Genomic DNA, 19,427 nt, shown 5'->3' on the forward strand with positions numbered 1-19,427 from the left:
AACCACAGCTTGCACAGTACACGATTCGCTATGCATTGAATGGCTTGTATGAGTGGCAATGCAAGGCCTAGGCCTGTGTGACGCAGTAGAAATTAAGCCATGTGGGCCCTTGAAATGGCGGCTGCCTGACCTGTGAAGTGTGACAAGGGGATATGAGGTAACTGCGCTGGCGTGGCACACCGTGGCGGTAGGCGGTCGAAGACCGCGGCGCAAAGCAGCATTGGTTAACATTGAACCCTATGGGTCTCAGGAGCCAATGACGATGTGCGCCGGCGGTCGCGGTACGTGACCACCATTTTCTAACTGCTTAATCACTCGAGACCTGATCATCCACAGGAGAGGACCTATACTGCAAGTGCTGCTGTGACCTCGGTCTGGGAGATACAATGGCTGCTGCGACTGGGGAAAGGGCCCCTGCCTTCACATCTGAGGAATTGGAGAAACTTGTTGATGGGGTCCTCCCCCAGTATGCGCTACTCTACGGTCCTCCAGACCAACAGGTAAGTACACAGGGAGCACGTAGTATGGGCAATGCCTGTGTTGATTGGGGTGGATGTAAGATGGTGGGGAGGTGAGCGAATGAGGAGTGCAACGCACGACAGATGAGAGCATGTGCCACATGGCAAGGTTGGGGAGGGGGGGCCACTCACATCGACCATGCAGAAAAGTGATGATATTTCTTGTTCCACCCTGTACATGTCACATAGGTCAGCGCCCATCAGAAGATCGACATTTGGCGTGCCATCGCCAAGGACGTCCGGGCACTGGGGGTCCACAACAGACGGGGCACCCACTGCCGCAAGAGGTGGGAGGACATCCGCCGCGGGAGCAGAAAGACCGCGGAGGCTCTGCTGGGGATGGCCTCCCAACCTAGGAGGGGTGCCACACGGCAATTGACCCCCCTGATGTCCCGGATCCTGGCGGTGGCCTACCCCGATTTGGATGGGCGCGTGAGGACATCACAGCAGACACAAGGGGGTGAGTATCAGCACATTCTGCTATATTAGCGCACAGTGGAGGTGTCTGGGTGGGGGAGGAGGGCTGTGGCTATCTCTAGGCCAGGGCGGTTTCTGTAGGCTAGGCCCCTCCGTTAGGTATGGCCCTGTGCCCCCGCCCCCCACCTCTGTAGGGTGCTAAGTACAGCTATCCATGGTCCGGGCTCACCTATGTGTGCATTTGTCGTCCATAGACCTGTAGGCCAAGTCACAATAATTGAGTAGTGTACCCCGAGTGCGCGGCGTAGTGCAGGGGGCTTCTGTGTCTGTCTTCTCCGCCAACGGTGCCGCCAATGCATGCACTCAACATGTCTTTCTTTCTTCTCCCCCCCCTTTTTTGTGGTTTTCCTGTTCATGTGTGCATTAGCATCATCAGGCGGAGGAGAAGTGGCATCGGCGCACGAGAGAGCTGCATCTCACATGGCCCCGGAGGGCCATGCAACCGACTCCGAGTACACCAGTGAGACGGAGGGCGAGGGGAGCTCCACAACGGGGACCCGTGGAGACGTCAGCGACACCGACACGTCCTCGGAAGGGAGCTCCCTTGTGGTGGCGGAAACATCCGTGCCCACCGCAACAACAGGTACAGCCGCCACCCAGCGCACCAGCTCCGCCCTCCCAGCAGCCCCTCAGCGTTCGCCCCGTGCCCGCTCGGCCAGGAAGCCGGGCATCTCATTCGCCCCTGGCACCTCAGGTCCTGCCCCAGTTACCCCTGCTGCCCTCAGTGCGGAGATCATTGACCTCCTGAGGACACTCATTGTTGGGCAGTCTACCCTTTTGAATGCCTTCCAGGGTGTAGAAAGGGAGGTGCATCGGAGCAATGCATACTTGGAGGGCATTCATTCGGGTCAGGCTGCCCATCAGCGATCGTTCAACGCTCTGGCCTCAGCACTGACGGCAGCAATTGTCCCTGTGTCTAGCCTCCCCACTCCAACTTCCTCAACCCAGTCCCACTCCCCTGTTCCTCTGCCTATCCCAGACACACCTACAGACCAGCCTGCACACACCTCAACACCCAAGGGCAGCTCATCCAGACATAAGCACCACAGATCACACAAGCATTCACCCAAGCAACATCCACATGTAGACATGCCAACAGCCACTGCCTCCTCTGTGTTCCCCTCCTCCTCGTCTCTCTCCTCCCTCCCTGTGACGTCTCCACTCACACCTGCATGCACACCACCATCAGCCAGTACGTCCATCACCACCACACCCACCAGAACAGTCCGCACACGTGCAGTCACCACCCCCACTGCCATTTACACGTCCCCTGTGTCCTCTCCCAGTGTGTCTGTCACCCCCTCTTCCAAACCACACAAACGCAGGCAGTCACCCACCCAACAGCCATCCATCTCACGACAGCCTCCAGCACAAGCACCTGCACCCAAAGACACCAGACTTCACTCTCCTACAACCACATCCTCTTCCTCCAGTCCCATACCCACTACAACTACCCGTCCATGTCTTTCTAAATTGATTTTCCTTTCCAACCTTGACCTCTTTCCAACAACTGACCCACCCCTTCCATCTAATAAGACTCCAATCAGCACCTCAGCCACCACAAGCCCTGCACCTACTAGGACCATCGTTCAGGGCTATTGGAGTCCACCAGCTCCTAGGGCAGGAACATCGTCCAGCAGCAAGGGGACAGCCAGCCCACCCCCTGGGAAAAGAACGAAAAAAGGGAAGGGCCGGCGCGACAGGCCTGAGACGGCTGCCCCCAAGGACACCACCCTTGCACCGTCACCTGGCCCATCCACAAAGGGAGGCAAGGGCCCCAGAGTTTCTGCCAAGGAGGGCAAGGGCAGCAGGGCGGACAAGTCCGGCAGCAGGCGAGCTGCCCAGGAGGGCCCCACCAGCCCCATTTGGGGTGTGACGGAGGACACCCACGGGCCCAGGACTCCAGCACAGGAGGGCCCACAAGCGAAAGGTCGGATGGCGACTGAGCGGGAATTATTGGCCAGATCTGGTTCCCTAGGAACAAAAGACAAGCACCGCTGAACAGGGCCCGCCGTGAGAAGCACCGCTGAACAGGGCCCGCCGAGACAAGCACCGCTGAACAGAGCCCCGCCAAGACAAGCACCGATGAACAGGGCCCGCCGTGACAAGCACCGCTGAACAGGGCCCGCCGTGAGAAGCACCGCTGAACAGGGCCCCGCCAAGACAAGCACCGCTGAACAGGGCCCGCCAAGACAAGCACCGCTGAACAGGGCCCGCCAAGACAAGCACCGCTGAACAGGGCCCGCCGTGAGAAGCACCGCTGAACAGGGCCCGCCAAGACAAGCACCACTGAACAGGGCCTGCCGTGACAAGCACCGCTGAACAGGGCCCGCCGTGAGAAGCACCACTGAACAGGGCCCGCCGTGAGAAGCACCGCTGAACAGGGCCCCCCAAGACAAGCACCGCTCCGCTGGGCCCTTCCTGTCAAGCACCGCTCCGCTGGGCCCTTCCTGTCAAGCACCGTTCCGCTGGGCCCTTCATCTCAAGCACCGCTCCGCTGTGCACCGCCGTCTCTGAACTGCTCTGCTGGGCCCTTCCTCTCAAGCACCGCTCCGCTTTGCACCGCCGTCTCTGAACTGCTCTGCTGGGCCCTTCCTCTCAAGCACCGCTCCGCTGGGCACCGCCGTCTCTGAACTGCTGGGCCCTTCCTCTCAAGCACTGCTCCGCTGTGCACCACCGTCTCTGAACTGCTCTGCTGGGCCCTTCCTCTCAAGCACTGCTCCGCTGGGCCCTTCATCTCAAGCACCGCTCCGCTGGGCCCTTCCTCTCAAGCACCGCTCCGCTGGGCACCGCCGTCTCTGAACTGCTCTCCTGGGCCCTTCCTCTCAAGCACCGCTCCGCTGGGCCCTTCATCTCAAGCACCGCTCCGCTGGGCCCTTCCTCTCAAGCACCGCTCCGCTGGGCACCGCCGTCTCTGAACTGCTCCGCTGGGCTCTTCCTCTCAAGCACCGCTCCGCTGGGCCCTTCATCTCAAGCACCGCTCCGCTGGGCCCTTCCTCTCAAGCACCGCTCCGCTGGGCCCTTCCTCTCAAGCACCGCTCCGCTGGGCCCTTCCTCTCAAGCACCGCTGGCCCATTGGCAGGGCCGGATCTGTGTCGGGCAGGGCTTCACGAAGCACTCTGGCCACCATGCCTCCTCCATAACCAGTGGAGTCTGTAATCCACCTGATGGACTGTGGCTTTGCACTTCCCAGGATGTAACAGTGGTCAACCCACCCACTGTAGAGACTTGAGAGACTGTGGCTTTGCACTCCCCAGGATGCAACGGTGGGCAACCCACCCACTGTAGTGACTTGAGAGACTGTGGCTTTGCACTCCCCAGGATGGTACAGTGGGCAATCCACCCACTGTAGAGACTTGAGAGACTGTGGCTTTGCACTCCCCAGGATGGTACAGTGGGCATGGAGCCCCTCGTGGATCTGGCATCGTGGACTCATGTGGCTGAGGTGCCCCCCCTTCCCTTCCCCCTGAGGTGCCTGTAGTTTTATTATCTGATGCCCCAGCAGTGTTCTCTCCAATGGAATCGGGTCTCGTGTGTGGGCTTTGCCCATGTGTTTATGCACATTGGCCCACGAACAATGGAAGTTTGCCAAAATGTGCCGGACTTTTGGCCTATGTATATGTTTTTCATGATGTTATTTATTTTATTTATATATTTCATATTTCTCATTACTTCAAATGTGCTATAATATACTTCAATTTTAATGATCATTTTATTTTGTCTTTGCATTATTCCGTAGGGTTTGGGGGGTGTCCCTCTGACTTGTTGCTCTGCATTGGTGTGTAGGTATTTGGGGGGGGGGTGTGGGGGTGGGTGTATCGCGTATGTGTGTGCCCGTAACCTTTCCTCCTCCCCCCTCCCCTGTGTCATAGGTGCAGTACTCACCGTTGTCGTCTGCGCCGGCGTTCGTGCTCCTGGTAGAGGAGCAGGTAGACAATAGCTGGTAGGATGTTTAATTTGGGTTCCATGCTGTCCTGATTCCTCGTGGAGTGTATAGAGGTGAGCGTTTTCCCGTTCGTAGTCTGTTTCCGCCGTGTTTTTATCGGCGGGGCTCCCGCCCCGGAAAAGGTGGCGGATTGGTGAGTTGTGATAGGGTGGGCGGTACATTGTCTGCCGCCTGCCTGTTGGCGGTGACCGCCGCGCTGTTTGTTTGTCCCTCCGTGGCGGTCGGAGTGTTAAAGTGGCGGGCTGTGTTGGCGCTTCCCGCCAGGGTCAGAATTCAATTTTTTTTACCGCCTGCCTGTTGGCGGGTTGGCCGCCGCTTTATCGCCGACCGCCAGGGTTGGAATGACCCCCTCAGTGTACCAGTTCTGCCAGAGACCCAATCTTGCTGCAGCCTTATGAAAAGCACAAAGTGAAAAGAATGTCTTGCTAATAAACGCAATGCTTTCCTAAGTGAAAGAACAATTAGATTAAGAAAATAAACAGAACCACACATGTTAATAAAAATGAAGCAGAATAAAATGTAACACGGCAAAAGGGCACAAGCAACAGGCCTAGGTACTAAAAATAACGTGCCCAAACACATCACTAAAATAGCCGTACAACAATGCAATTATACTGTAATGTAACCCAGTGCTTTTCCATGAGACAGTCAGCCTTGCTACAAAGAACAATGACTTTAGAGGTTTTTCACAAATTTAATGTCCTACTTTTAAAATACCATGCACTCATAAAGGGCCCTATTCACAGAATCTGGCCATTTGCGAAAAGGCTTTTTCTAAATTCAACTTGCGATTCAGTAACACATGACCAAATTGCAATTTGGGTTTGAGACCTAACAATGATTCAGTATTTGAAAGGGGCATGTTTAATTCCTCCCTTCCAAATACCAATTCATAGTGGTATGTAATAATGTTTTGCACTCCAAATGCTGACGCAAAACATTTGTACTTTACCACCAACTCAAGGTTGGTGCTAACCCATTCGCAATTGAGAATCTTAAAAAAGTATTTTTAAGAGAAAGCTACCTACTCTAAAAAACATTTCATTTTTTATTTTTAAACGTATCCCATTTTCCTTGAAGGGAAATGGCTTGCATTTAAAACAATGATTCCTCTATTTAAAAGCAGTGACAGAATTAGTGGTCTGCTGACCATAGCAGGCCACCATCCCTGTGATGGCAACAAATCCTACTGGGTCACAAATTGAAACCTACCTCAGTAATATTCATGAGGTAGGTCATATTGCAGCCAACTACAAATCAGTAATTTGCAAAACGACTTATTAGTACATAGGTCGCTTCACAAATTACCACACTGGTCGCAAAAGTACCAGTTGCATATTGCGGCCAGTATTTTGCAATCAGCTGTACATACATCTATCCCCTAGAGCCAACACTAAGGGTCACTTATAAGTATTAAAAATGAAAGTTTAGTCCTGGAAAAAAAAGTTTATTTTGCCAGGTGAAAATGGGAGTTTAAATCAGCACTACAGGATGCAATGGTAGGTCTGAGATGTGTTTTTCAGTGCAACTTTAGTGAGTGTACAATGAGTGCTGTAGCCCACTTGTAGCATTTATTCTGGGGTGATTCTGCAGAAAGGGCAAATTCAACAAGTACCAATAAAATATAAGAATAGATGAAGTCTGCATTAGGCTGGTTGGAGGCTTAGTATGCTGACACTGAAAGCAGACTCAGAATATCTCTATGTACATCTATTTTATGCATATCTATCTCTGAGAAACACATGATGCTTCATATTGCCCAATGTGGGTGATGTTGCTAATATCATTCACTCAGGGTCGCCTCTTGTTTGGTTTGATCAAATGTATCATTGTTTTTTCATCCTAGCTTCAAAATCACATTCCTCTACAGCAATTGTGTCATACCTTGGAGGTAAAATAAATGTCACTATCTGGTTAAACCGGTTCACCCTCTTAGATCCCGAAATCCGCATATTCATTGCATAACTAAGCCTAATAGGTGTGAGAAAGAAAGGAAAATCCTCATAATTACCCTCCATTAAATTTATTTGATTAAATGTGTGGTTGGCAGTGCTTCATGGACACAACGTAAACCACCTCATTACGGATCATCTAACAGCTGTTTATCCAATATGGAAAGCTGGCTTCATGCAAAATATGACTATATGCTAGAGGGCTTGGTTCCAGTGTATTTGCATATTTTCTGCCACTGTAGATATATGAACGTTGGAATCAAACCCAGAAACTCAGCATTATTTATTAGCAGCACTTCTACCTTCATGGAGATGAAGCTTCCCAAGTAGATTTCCAGAACATGCAGTACCCATTACTTTGGACACTGGATATAAGATTGTTTTGTTATCACACTTCTCTGATGACTCAAAGTTAGACCCACCTGCAACAAATGTCAGACTCTTGATCTAGTTTTTTATAGAAACTTAGATCTTCATAACGCCATGGCTCGCCTTCTGACATGGCCAGATCCCAGGGACACGATTTTCAGAAAGAGATCTTCTCTTCCAAACCATCAGAATCAGACCACAAACTCACTCCTCTCTGGCATGAACCAGGGTTTAAAAGCTTAAACAACAAAAAGCTATCGGCTATATGCTAAAAGTAGTGAAACTACAGTGAGAGTGACAGGTATAAAGTATTAGAAGAAGCAGTTGTCTCTATCATCAAGCTAGAAGAGGCAAGGGCGGCTGAAGGGTGGTACACCTGGTGCAGCAACCTGGCGCTGACCTCGGGGAGGGGGCGTGCGCTGCATTTAGAAATAACTTATTATGAGTTTAAAAGCACCTGCTGCAGAGTTCCTTGTGTTTCCAGCAGCCTTCAGGCAACAATAAAAATGTCAAGATAACTCTGGTGACTAATGTTCCTGCTGGATCAAGACCAGAGATTTGCCTAATGTCAGCTTTGACTCATCATACAGTAGTGCGGAGAGTGAATACGCCTGCTGCAAAGGGTGTCTACCATGCGGTTCACAGAACCTTATTTTATGTGGATAGCTCAGTAGGTTACTGCTTTTGTCACTGAGTTTCTTTTTTACTTGCAGATCATAAATTGCAATCCTAATATAGCACAGTGACCTATGAACTGTCATCAAACTGCGGCATGCAGACTGCATGGTAGAGGCTAGAATGTTATGCATTTTTCTCCAGTCTATCATTATTCTAATGTTGCTAAACATGTTTGGAAGAAATACAGGAGATATTAGTAGAGTCAAGTTCAGCCAGTGTGGTACATTTTAAATCACGAGTTTGCACTTATCCAGACCTAACTCTCTTAAAATATACTACTTACTCTTATAGATAACATAGAATTCCTACACCTTGCAATCCTGACTGTCGTATGCAATTTGTCCTATAGACTGATTTACACACATGATTCATTGTCTGTGTATAAAGTGTGTATGATGTAAAGTGCTCTGAGACTGCCAGAATATGAGTAGCTCTATCAAGCAAATGAAATGCATGTGGGAAAGGGGTTATGGAGAAATGGGGGGCACGGTTTGAGGGTGCTTGTGAGGGGATCGTGTTGCTGGAGGTCATGTGGTGGGAGTCAAAAAAGATTTTCACACCGGTGCCACCAGCGCTAAAGACGGCCATGAGCAGAGCAATGAAATCCACTAACAAGGTTATAGCACCAAAGCTTTATCTAAGGAAGAGTCCAGCACGATTCAGAATGCTATTGCCTGCTTCTTTGGACTGTTAAATAATCCAGACTAAAAATCAAGGCAATCACACTGCCGGTGTGTCTTCTACTTGAGCAAACATATCATAGATTCATCAGACCTGCTTAGTGCTCAACGCCTTGAGCCTGACACCCTCTTAATTCTGTCTGCCAGTCAAGCCAGAAGAACCCCTTAGTAAGTAAACACTGTTATTGGCATTCACCCCAAATTCAATAGATGAGCTGCTACTCCAAAAGTTTAAACCATTAGTCTATCTTCTTTAAGCACCTTGACAGATCGCAAAGCATCTTCCAAAGTGGTGGGAGAGATTGTTACTCATTTGATCAAAAATACTAAAGTTGGGACTGGAATATCACACAGCTACTGCCCTAAACAAGGGTTAACAGTGATCAGCAAGATGATCACAACAGGCAAAGTCAAAAGATCTGGCTATTTTGTAAGTGAAAGGGATTCTTCACTGGTGTGCTTGTGTGTGGATGTGACATGAAATAAAGAGTCAATAGTTGGATGGATGAGGGAGCATCAGGATGAATGACAAACTTACTATTGCATGGAGAAATATAGAGTGCACTCAAAGATAGATCATAGTTGAATAAGTGGGAGAGCTAATAAATTGTTGGGTCCATTAATAGAATAACGAGTGAGTACATGGATGGATGCAACCGATAAATTCAATCATATAGCAAGATGGCTCAGACAGCAGTTGCAATAGTGCTATAAATAGCCAAGAATAACCAATATTGTGCTAGTGCAACGTTGATCCCTTTGTTCCTAGAGTGCCTACTAAATTTCAAAAATTGCCACCATTATGCCAGTGCAAGAATTAATCAGAGATGAGTGCCATCATGCCAAGAATCGTGCCAAGAATGCCCACCATATCCAAATAACTGCCATCAGTTTTTCACTATCACTCATTAATCTTGAATGTTTGTATTTGTGCCACTGCTAAGTAATGAGTAGTGCATCCTTAAATTTTCCCATTTACTCAGGAATCCTTAATGTCTGTGGAAATTTGCCCTATCACTCATTGATCTTGAATGTTTATTCAGATTTGCAGGTGCAGATCTCGAGTTTTAAACCAGATCTGCGCTATCACAAAACAAACTTGACTGCACAGGCAGATTTGCACCATCCTTAATCCTAGGACGTTTAGATGTGCACCATCTTTAACTAATTAGCAGTATATGCTGAGATTTTCACCATCATTCACTGAACACAGACCCATATTTGCACTAGCACTCATTAATGCTGCCACTTTCCATTTGCAAATGAATCAACCAAAACAACATATTTATCAATATTAAAATAAGAAAATAAGTCATTTTCATGTGTAAATTGCATGTTTTTACGTTATTGGCTGTTCGCCTTTCACCATCCCTCTCCAGCAGTGATGTCTTTATCTCATCTATCCTCCTTGTGCTCATGCTGCCAGCTGCTCAAGGGTGCAGCATCCTATCACAGGCCATGACTAGATGTCCCTCTGATTCCACATGTCATTGTGAGAGGTGTTTCTGAGCTCGGTTGAAAGGATGTGGTGCCACAATTCATTACAAGAGATCTCCTTAAAGTAAGCAGAGAAGCTGCAGTGCAGACCTGTATTTGCACAACGAATCCCTAATACTCGTACATTTCACGTTTGCAGCCAATGCAAACCATAACTTGTGCACAAATGCAATGCTCATGACTTCACCCTTCAAGCAAGAGTACAATTACAAATATTTTAGGTAATCTTACTGCTGAAATTACATATCACATTACCTTTATCACTTAGAAAGAGACAACCCTGAATGTAGTATTATTTATTGGATTGAGCATATGTTGTTATTTAAAGATGTTTTAGTATATGGTTTGCTGTTTATTGACAGAAAAAGTGTGAGGTTATAAGCACTGCATTTGGGTGCGAGCTTTGATTCTTAACCATAAATGAATGTTAACTGTGATTGTTTAAGTGAATTTTGGGAGTTTTTTTTTTTATTTATTGTAGGAAAGTATCATCTTGCCTGGCATGTTACCCCCATTTTTACTGTATGTATGTTTGCTTTTGCCTATGTGTCACTGGGATCCTGCTAGTCAGGACCCCGGTGTTCATAATGTATGCCCTGTATGTGTTCCCTGTGTGGTGCCTAACTTTATCACTGAGGCTCTGCTAACTAGAATCTCAGTGTTTATGCTCTCTCTGCTTTTAACATTGTCACTGCAGGCTAGTGACTAATTTGACCAATTCTCATTGGCACAATGGAACACCCTTATAATTCCCTTGTATATGGTACCTAGATGCCCATGGTATTGGGGTTCTAGGAGATCCCTATGGGCTGCAGCATTTCTTTTGCCACCCATAGGGAGCTCAGACAATTCTTACACAGGACTGCCACTGCAGCCTGAGTGAAATAGCGTCCACGTTATTTCACAGCCATTTTACACTGCACTTAAGTAACTTATAAGTCATCTATATGTCTAACCCTCACTTGGTGAAGGTTAAGGTGCAAAGTTACTTAGTGTGTGGGCACCCTGGCAATAGCCAAGGTGGCCCCACATTGTCCAGGGCAAATTCCCCGGACTTTGTGAGTGTGGTGACTCCATTACACGTGGGCACTACATATAGGTCACTACCTATATGTAGCGTCACAATGGTAACTCCGAACATGACCATGTAACATGTCTAGGATCATGGAATTGTCACCCCAAATACCATTCTGGTATTGGGGGGACAATTCTATGCATCCCCAGGTCTCCAGCACAGAGCCCGGTACTGCCAACCTTGCTTTCCGGGGTCTCCACTGCAGCTGCTACTGCTGCCAACCCCTCAGGCAGGTTTCTGCCCCCCTGGGGCCTGGGCATCTTGGTCTCAGGAAGGCAGAACAAAGGATTTCCTCGGAGAGAAGGTGTTACACCCTCTCCCTTTGGAAATAGGTGTGAAGGGCTGGGGAGGAGTAGCCTCCCCCAGCCTCTGGAAATGCTTTGATGGGCACAGATGGTGCCCTCTCTGCATAAGCCAGTCTACACCACTTCAGAGATCCCCCAGCCCTGCTCTGGCACAAAACTAGACAAAGGAAAGGGGAGTGACCACTCCCCTGACCAGCACCTCCCAGGGGAGGTGCCCAGAGCTCCTCCAGTGTGTCCCAGACCTCTGCCATCTTGAATGCAGAGGTGTGAGGGCACAATGGACAGCTCTGAGTGGCCAGTCCCAGCAGGTGACGTCAGAGACCCCTCCTGATAGGTTCTTACCTTTCTCAGTAGCCAATCCTCCTCTGTGGGCTATTTAAGGTCTCTCCTGTGGATATCTCACCAGATAACGAATGCAAGAGCTCACCAGAGTTCCTCTGCACGTCCCTCTTCGACTTGTGCCAAAGATGAACCGCTGACTGCTCCAGGACGCCTGCATAACCGCAACAAAGTAGCAAGAAGACTACCAGCAACATTGTAGTGCCTCATCCTGCCGGCTTTCTCGACTGTTTCCTGGTGGTGCATGCTCTGAGGGCTGTCTGCCTTCACCCTACACTGGAAGCCAAAAAGAAATCTGTGGGTCGACGGAATCTTCTCCCTGCTAACGCAGGCACCAAACTTCTGCATCACCAGTCCTCTGGGTCCCCTCTCATCCTGATGAGCGGGGTCCCTGGAACACATGAGCTGGGTTCAAGTGGCCCTTCTGTCCAGATTTGGTGGAGGTAAGTCCTTGCCTCCCCACGCCAGACAGTAATCCTGTATACTGCGTGAACTGCAGCTTCTCAGGCTTCTGGGCACTTTTGCAAGACTTCCTTTGTGCACATCCTAGCCCAGGTCCCAAGCACTTCGTCCTGCATTGCCCAACTAGCTGAGTTGGACTCTGATGTTGTGGGACCCTCCTTTGTGATTCTGAGTCGACAGCTGTCCTCAGATCTTCTTAGTTCCTGTTCTGGTACTTCTGTGGCTGATGCCTGCTTCTGCAGGGGCTCTCTGAGTTGCTGAGTGCCCCATCTGTCTCCTCTTCCAGGGGGCGACATCCTGGTCCTTCCTGAGCCCCAGCAGCACCCAAAATCCTCAACCGCAACTCTTGCAGCTAGCAAGGCTTGTTTGCCTTCTTTCTGCGTGGAAACAACTCTGCATCCTCCAGCATGCCGTGGGACATCTTCTGACCAAAGAAAACGTTTCTGGCACCTTCCAATGTTGCTGAATCTTTGGTTTCTTCCACCCAGAGGCAGCCCTTTTGCACCTTCATCTGGGGTTTAGTGGGCTCCTGCCTCCCCTGGACACTTGCGTGACTCTTGGACTTGGTCCCCTTCCTTTACAGGTCCTCAGGTCCAGGAACCCATCTTCAGTGTTTTGCAGTCAGTTGTTGTCCTTGCAGAATCCCCTATCTCGACTTTACTCTCTTTCTGGGGTAGTAGGGTAACTTTACTCATACTTTTCAGGGTCTTGGGGTGGGGTATCTTGGACACCCTTAGTGTTTTCTAACAGTCCCAGCGACCCTCTACACACTACACTAGGCCTGGGGTCCATTCGTGGTTTATATTCCACTTTTGGAGTATATGGTTTGTGTTGCCCCTAGGCCTATTTCTCCCTATTACATTCTATTGTGATTCTTCATTGTTTGAACTACTTTTCTAACTGTTACTTGCCTGATTTTGGTTTGTGTGCATATAATTTGTGTATATTACTTACCTCCTAAGGGAGTATATCCTCTGAGATACTTTGGCATATTGTCACTAAAATAAAGTACCTTTATTTTTAGTAACTTTGAGTATTGTGTTTTCTTGCGATATAGTGCTATATGATATAAGTGGTATAGAAGGAGCTTTGCATGTCTCCTAGTTCAGCCTAAGCTGCTCTGCTATAGCTACCTGTATCAGCCTAAGGACTAGACCACCTCTATTCTACTAGTAAGGGATAACTGGACCTGGCACAAGGTGTAAGTACCACAATGTACCCACTATTAGCCAGGCCAGCCTCCTACATTTATTTACCACAATTCTCTGTGGCTAAACCCATACAGACAGCTAGATTCTGGTGGGGCCCAGCTACACAAAACAGGAGTTGGCCCCACGACCTAGACTACAGTAAGGTTCTGCACCCAACCTGCTATAGCTGCCAACCCCAAATCCACACAGCCCTTGGCCATGGGCAGTAGCGGTTGTTTAGTCAAAGGGCTCAGTGAGACACTGCGAACACCCCAATGCAGGTGCTAAATCCCACCGTGCAGTGAAACTGTAGAGGACCTAATTTAAAAAAACTTGTTTTTCAAGTTCTTGGATGCTAAGATGGTCTGCAGGACTGAGGGTGTGTGTGTGTGGGGGGGCGAGGGGGGTTAGAATGTACGAATCCAGGACAGGATTTACAAATACTACAATAAAATTCGTTTTTTTATATTAATTTTAATGTTGGAGGTCCATTTTGGTCTTCTCCCCACATGGTCCTGGGAGTCACAGTAGTTTCACATTTATGTTTAATTTTTTACAAGCAAGTTACTAGGGTGCTCAGAGCACCGTGATGGGTAATGACATCCACAACAGTGCTTTGTCTGTGATTGAGCCATGTTCGCAAATCCGCATTGGACAATGGGAAAAAATAGCTCCCTCATGTGATGAATACTAAATGGATTTGTGAATCAGTGGTGGGGCCATAGATTAATGGTCCAGATATCTAAAAAATGTAACCACTTTATGTCTTAAACAGTTCACAATTTGCACACTAATTTCTCAAACACTACTGCACAGATGTACACAAAACCAAGCAAAGGCACTTTCTTGAGTAAAGTTCTACTTTTATGCCAAGTTTAATGTAGTTCCATCCTATTGGAGTTAAAATGGGAAATGCCACTTCACATTATTTATAGAACTAGATTAAAAGTGAATAATTAAAAGCATATGTTTGAACATAATGCATTGTATGTATCAAACCCTGTTGTGGTGGGGGGGGGGTGAAGGGGGACCGAGCACACAGCCACGGGGACACCACCTTGATGGTTGGGCATATTTGTCTTGTGTCTTTGGAGTGCCCTTCTGTGGCTCAGCGTACTGTGTCAAGTACTCCACTTCCACACTTGATTGTCAGGTAGTGAGGGTGAGCAGTCAAAGGTTTCTCAGGGAGGTTCAGTGGGGAGGCAGAGACTCAGAGGTCTGTCAACCATGGGATACAGTCACATACTGTACAGTCAAGCGGTTGTCTTAAAAATAATGCAGTACTTTAAAAGCTCTGTAAAATATTACAGACAGTCTTGGGGCTGACCTATAGAGATCTACATCATTGGCTAAAACACATTTTTATAGTTCCTACATCAACCATAGGTTCTTAGTTTAATTGTGCAGTTCCCGTATGGATGCTGCAATCTAGCACAGTGCGTGCAGCTTCTAACCTACTGCACTGACCTGTTAATGCAGGAGAACATATGATGAGAATCATCCGGGTTCCTGTTCACTAGTTAGTTTATGCAAGTAACCAATGAATGTGGTCACCCATAGGTGGGTTCAGCTTGTATCTTGTGATGCAATTTGAACCAGAACTTGTTACTCATTTCAAAATGCAGGTCTAGTGAAAAACGCAGTCTCTCAGTCTTTGAATTCAAGTCTCATATTTTACCAATCTATGTGAATGCAACTTAGTGCTGCAGTAGTTGTGGTGCACCCTTTAGGGCACAAGTGTGTGCCTCTATCAGTAGAGGTAGAGTAGCGACAGTGGCTTGTGTTTGGAAGTTTCACTGGGGCTGACAAAGATGGTCACCCGGCCTACCAGTGTGCTTATTGTGGAGAACTTTGTAAAGCAACAACATCTCCTAACTACCCTCGTGCAATCTGGTATCACCACCATAACACAAGGTACATGATCTGCTGCTGCCAATGAGCTGTGGAGAAGGATCTCATCTCCACTGTGTGGGAAGGGCCTCCTGATGGTCTAAAACTGCTGAAGGACAACCACTGAATCAGCCCTGCTATGCTGGTTTCTTCAGTGACGTGATCCAAAACTGGCTTCTACCACTTCTTCGCTCCTAGTGACAGACACCACCTATGTGACCGCAACAGGCATACCGCAAACACTGCAGTGCTAAGCCACATTCATATGGACAGGTAAAACATGAGACTGAGTCGAAAGTAAGTAAAACAGTGCAAGTATTCCAAGCACCAGTCTGTCCTCCTCTAGGGCCAGTTGCTCTCCTTCCCTTTGTAAGCAGGCAGGTAGGCTTCTTGATGCTAGGCAGGCCCAGAGCATCTCCACTTAGCTATGCAGGCTTCAGGTGATGTTCTACTACCTCTGAGACACTAAGTGCCATGCATGCACCAACCCTGTATCACAGCAGATGCTCCAGTACACTAAGGACCACAACTGTCCTTGGTTAAGAACTTGGAACTGTAACAAACTGCAATGGTTTGGCTTCCATCTTTATCCTCATCTTCATGAGAGAAGATGTTGACCCATTGCCTAAAGTCCAGGAACAGATGTTGGGTGGTTTCCTTTCAAATGTAATTTTTGACACAGCATTTGTGCAAGCTGATGGCGCTCACAGCAGGTAGTGATGGAGCTGGCGCATGGCCACAATGAAATGTGAAGACAGCACCTGCCTGTCAATAGACTTCCTCAAATAGCAATCAAGGAAAGGAACAAATGCAGGTCTTACTTCGAACATTCCTCACCCTCAACAACAGAATCTACTGACTCTCCTCCTCTCGCGCACACCTACCAAATAGCAGGGCTTAGGGGGACACAGCAAAGCACAAACCAATACGCAACACTCACGTAAGATGTTTGCTTAGGATGCTCTCTGTGGACTCACAGGTGACAGATCCTCTCACTGTTTGCCACCACATACCTGGCCTTTGTCTGGGCACCTTGTGTGGGATATGCTCAGCATCTGAATCCAACAAGTTGATGAGGAGTGAGAAAAGCTATTGCAAAGGTCTTACTGAACTATAAGTCAGCACCTTTCAATAATGTGCACAGTAAACACAGCTTCCCAAATGGGCAGGGGAAGTAATTTACAGACTAATTTCTAACCATGCGCTGCTGACAATTCATTTGGTGGCATTTGCAGTAAAACCAAGAATACATTTGTTTCAGTTAGTGCTCTGGCAGAGGCACATCATGTGAATTTGCTGTTAAACTCAGAATAGACATACAAACTACAGTGAAAATAGAAAACAATAAACTTGGAAATGGTGCCAGATAGCTTGTTTGCAGGGCACCTTCACGTATTGCCTTTACACATGCAGCAGTCCATTTTCTAACTCCATCCATACCTTGCTAAAAGGTCCTCATAGAATGTCTAAGAGGAGCCTTGTCTCCATCTTACCTCCCTCCAGTGCCTGGGTCTCCCTTCAGCTCCAGGATTACAGGGAATACACTTCCATCCTCCCACATGTGTCTTGCCAAGCAAGGGGCTTTCCAAAATGACTCTCACTGGTTCCAGCAAGCAGACTCTCACTACAACATCGATGGTACTATCTCTGCCACGTCTGCATGCACTTGACACTGAAAAGGGATGTCAGCCCAAAGGTCTCCATGTTACATCTGAGTGGAACTTTTCATGAGGATGACCAATGGGTTACACTCCCCCTGAAACAGAAAAAAAGTCTTCTCCATACTATCAATGCAAATATATATCATTATGCTGCGCCACTGCTTCATGGCAATAACCCAGAACATAGAGAGCAGTCCAGGTCAGTAAAGAGAGCACACCTGGAGCTCCCTTCCAGGTCACAGAACAGGAATCACCACGGACAGGCCTAGGTCTCAGTACACACCCTAGATCAGCATGTCTCCTGGGCTATTAAACATCAGGTTACCAGTTGTACATGCAGATGTGTCACTCAGGAGAGGGCACATGCCCGTCTGCCATGCAAGGGACATTCTTGTCCCAACAACATGCAAGACCCTTTATTTGTTTTCTCAGTAATCCTTTTTGTCTTTTGTCTGGTATACAGAAATTGGAATGTGAACTTTTTTTTAATAATAAACAAATTCAAGGTTTACTCTTTTCCATATACTTGCTCTTAATCTCGAATAGACTTTTCTTTTGAAAAAAAAAATCTAGATGGAGAATTCAACACGTGTCATCCATTGGAAAAGTTATAGGCGTCTTTAGGTCAATTTTACAGGAAAGTAAAACGCACATATCGTCTGGGTTCGCCACACTCATTGTGTATAAATATCTTTCAATACTTCAAGGAAGCATATTTTCACCTCTCCATTATGTTTCCTAATTTGTGTCTTTCAGCAGCATCACAAACGTATAGAGGCTATTTTAAAGGATCTTACAAGGACCTCACAGCTAAGCCAGGAAGACTGGTGTCCAGCACCGTTCCGGCATGTGGTCCCGTTTTCAAGAACTACCCGGAGGTGAAGAGAGCCTCTCTGAAGCCTAGACACAGTACACTCTAATTAGCAGCAGTTCTCTGGGATTGTGGGGCAGCCTCTTTGTTATTTGCATGAAGGATCTCTTGGTCATCGTTATTAAATGCCACAGCGAGGTCCAGAAGGATGAGAAGACAAGTCTTAGCCCAGGATGTGCAGGGCAGCGAGCTCAGTGCTTCATCTATGCCCGAGTTCACATTGATATTCTTTGAGCAAAGCCTGTTTTGTGTGGTAACCATCAGTAGTCGTGCAGCAACACTGCTTTTCTTGGGTAATTTTAAGGATGAAAGGCCAGTAATATGGAGGTGTTGGCTGAGATCACTGGGAGGTGTGTTGGATTTGTACACTGTTTGTGGAAAAGAGGGAACCCATACATTCTACTAAGGACCACATGGCATTAGGACCTTAAGGACTTGGCCATTGCCTTTCCTAAGCATATAGCAATACTGGACACTGTATAGTAAGGGGGTTTAAGACAAGCAATGTTTTTTATAAGAGAATAAGTTGATGTTTGCCACTTGATGGTTCTGAGCATGTTTATAGTTGAGGATGTTGACACCTTTTCTGATAGTGGGAATCTTTTTGATAAAGAAATCTGGAAATGTCAGCATTTCTCACTCAAAGGGAGGATTTTCACAGGGGGTGATTTAGACAGCTCAGGATTAACCTTTGATGCACATATCTATGTGCTTTGAACTCTGGTCACCCCCATGAATCTTGCTGTGGGTTAATCATCTTCAGAGTCCTGCCTGATGTGACAGAGATCTTTCAGGGGGAAGGGTGAAAAGGGAAAAATGTCAATTTCAAAGAATCAGAACCCCAACATAAAACTTCAAGGGCTCAGACCTTAAATCACATTTGGTATCCAGAAATTAACTATAAGTAGGGGAATGTGATACCCCCAACTTTGTCATCTCCCAAGCAGCGAGACAGGCAGCATGAGGAGGAGAAGCTATGCAAGACATCTGCCTGTGACCAGGACTAGGGGAACAGCCCGCTAGCCTCCCTGATGAGTGAGGGGACATCACCTAGGGAAACCAAGACCACCTCCCCTGCAGTCTGGGGCACCAATACCTCCCTGCTCGCCAAAACCAGTGTGTTCATGAGGAAGAGGAGTTTTTGGAGAGAGTGAGATCCAGAGGGGAGCCAAGACATGTGGGGACCTTGAATGAGGTTTGAGAAGCAGTGCTGCATCAATTGGGCCATCGCCTGTGTCCAGCTTTGTGAGGTTGGCAACCTCGTATACCAGGAGGGGCCACCCTGCACCAAAGATAAGTGCCATGTCAATCGAGCCATCACCTTTGTGCAACATTGTGAGTTTGGCAACACTGTATGCCTGGAGGGGCCACCGTGCACCAGGAAAAGGGCCGCATCGATCGGGCCGTGGCCCGTGTGCAGCATTGTGGAAGTTGGTGACCTTCAATGTCAGGAGGGGCCACTATGTGCCAAGGAAATGTGTTGTATCGATTGGGCCAGCACCTGTGTGCAAGACGTT

General features: G+C 47.9%; 1 long non-coding RNA gene across 1 annotated transcript in view; it reads left to right on the plus strand.

The window, feature by feature from the left end:
• LOC138249074 (uncharacterized) overlaps positions 1-19,427 on the plus strand; it is a 79,700-nt gene that overhangs the window by 15,167 nt on the left and 45,106 nt on the right. The gene's annotated exons all lie outside the window — the stretch shown is intronic.

Source organism: Pleurodeles waltl, chromosome 8 (assembly GCF_031143425.1).
Source record: "Pleurodeles waltl isolate 20211129_DDA chromosome 8, aPleWal1.hap1.20221129, whole genome shotgun sequence".
Classification (NCBI taxonomy): domain Eukaryota; kingdom Metazoa; phylum Chordata; class Amphibia; order Caudata; family Salamandridae; genus Pleurodeles; species Pleurodeles waltl.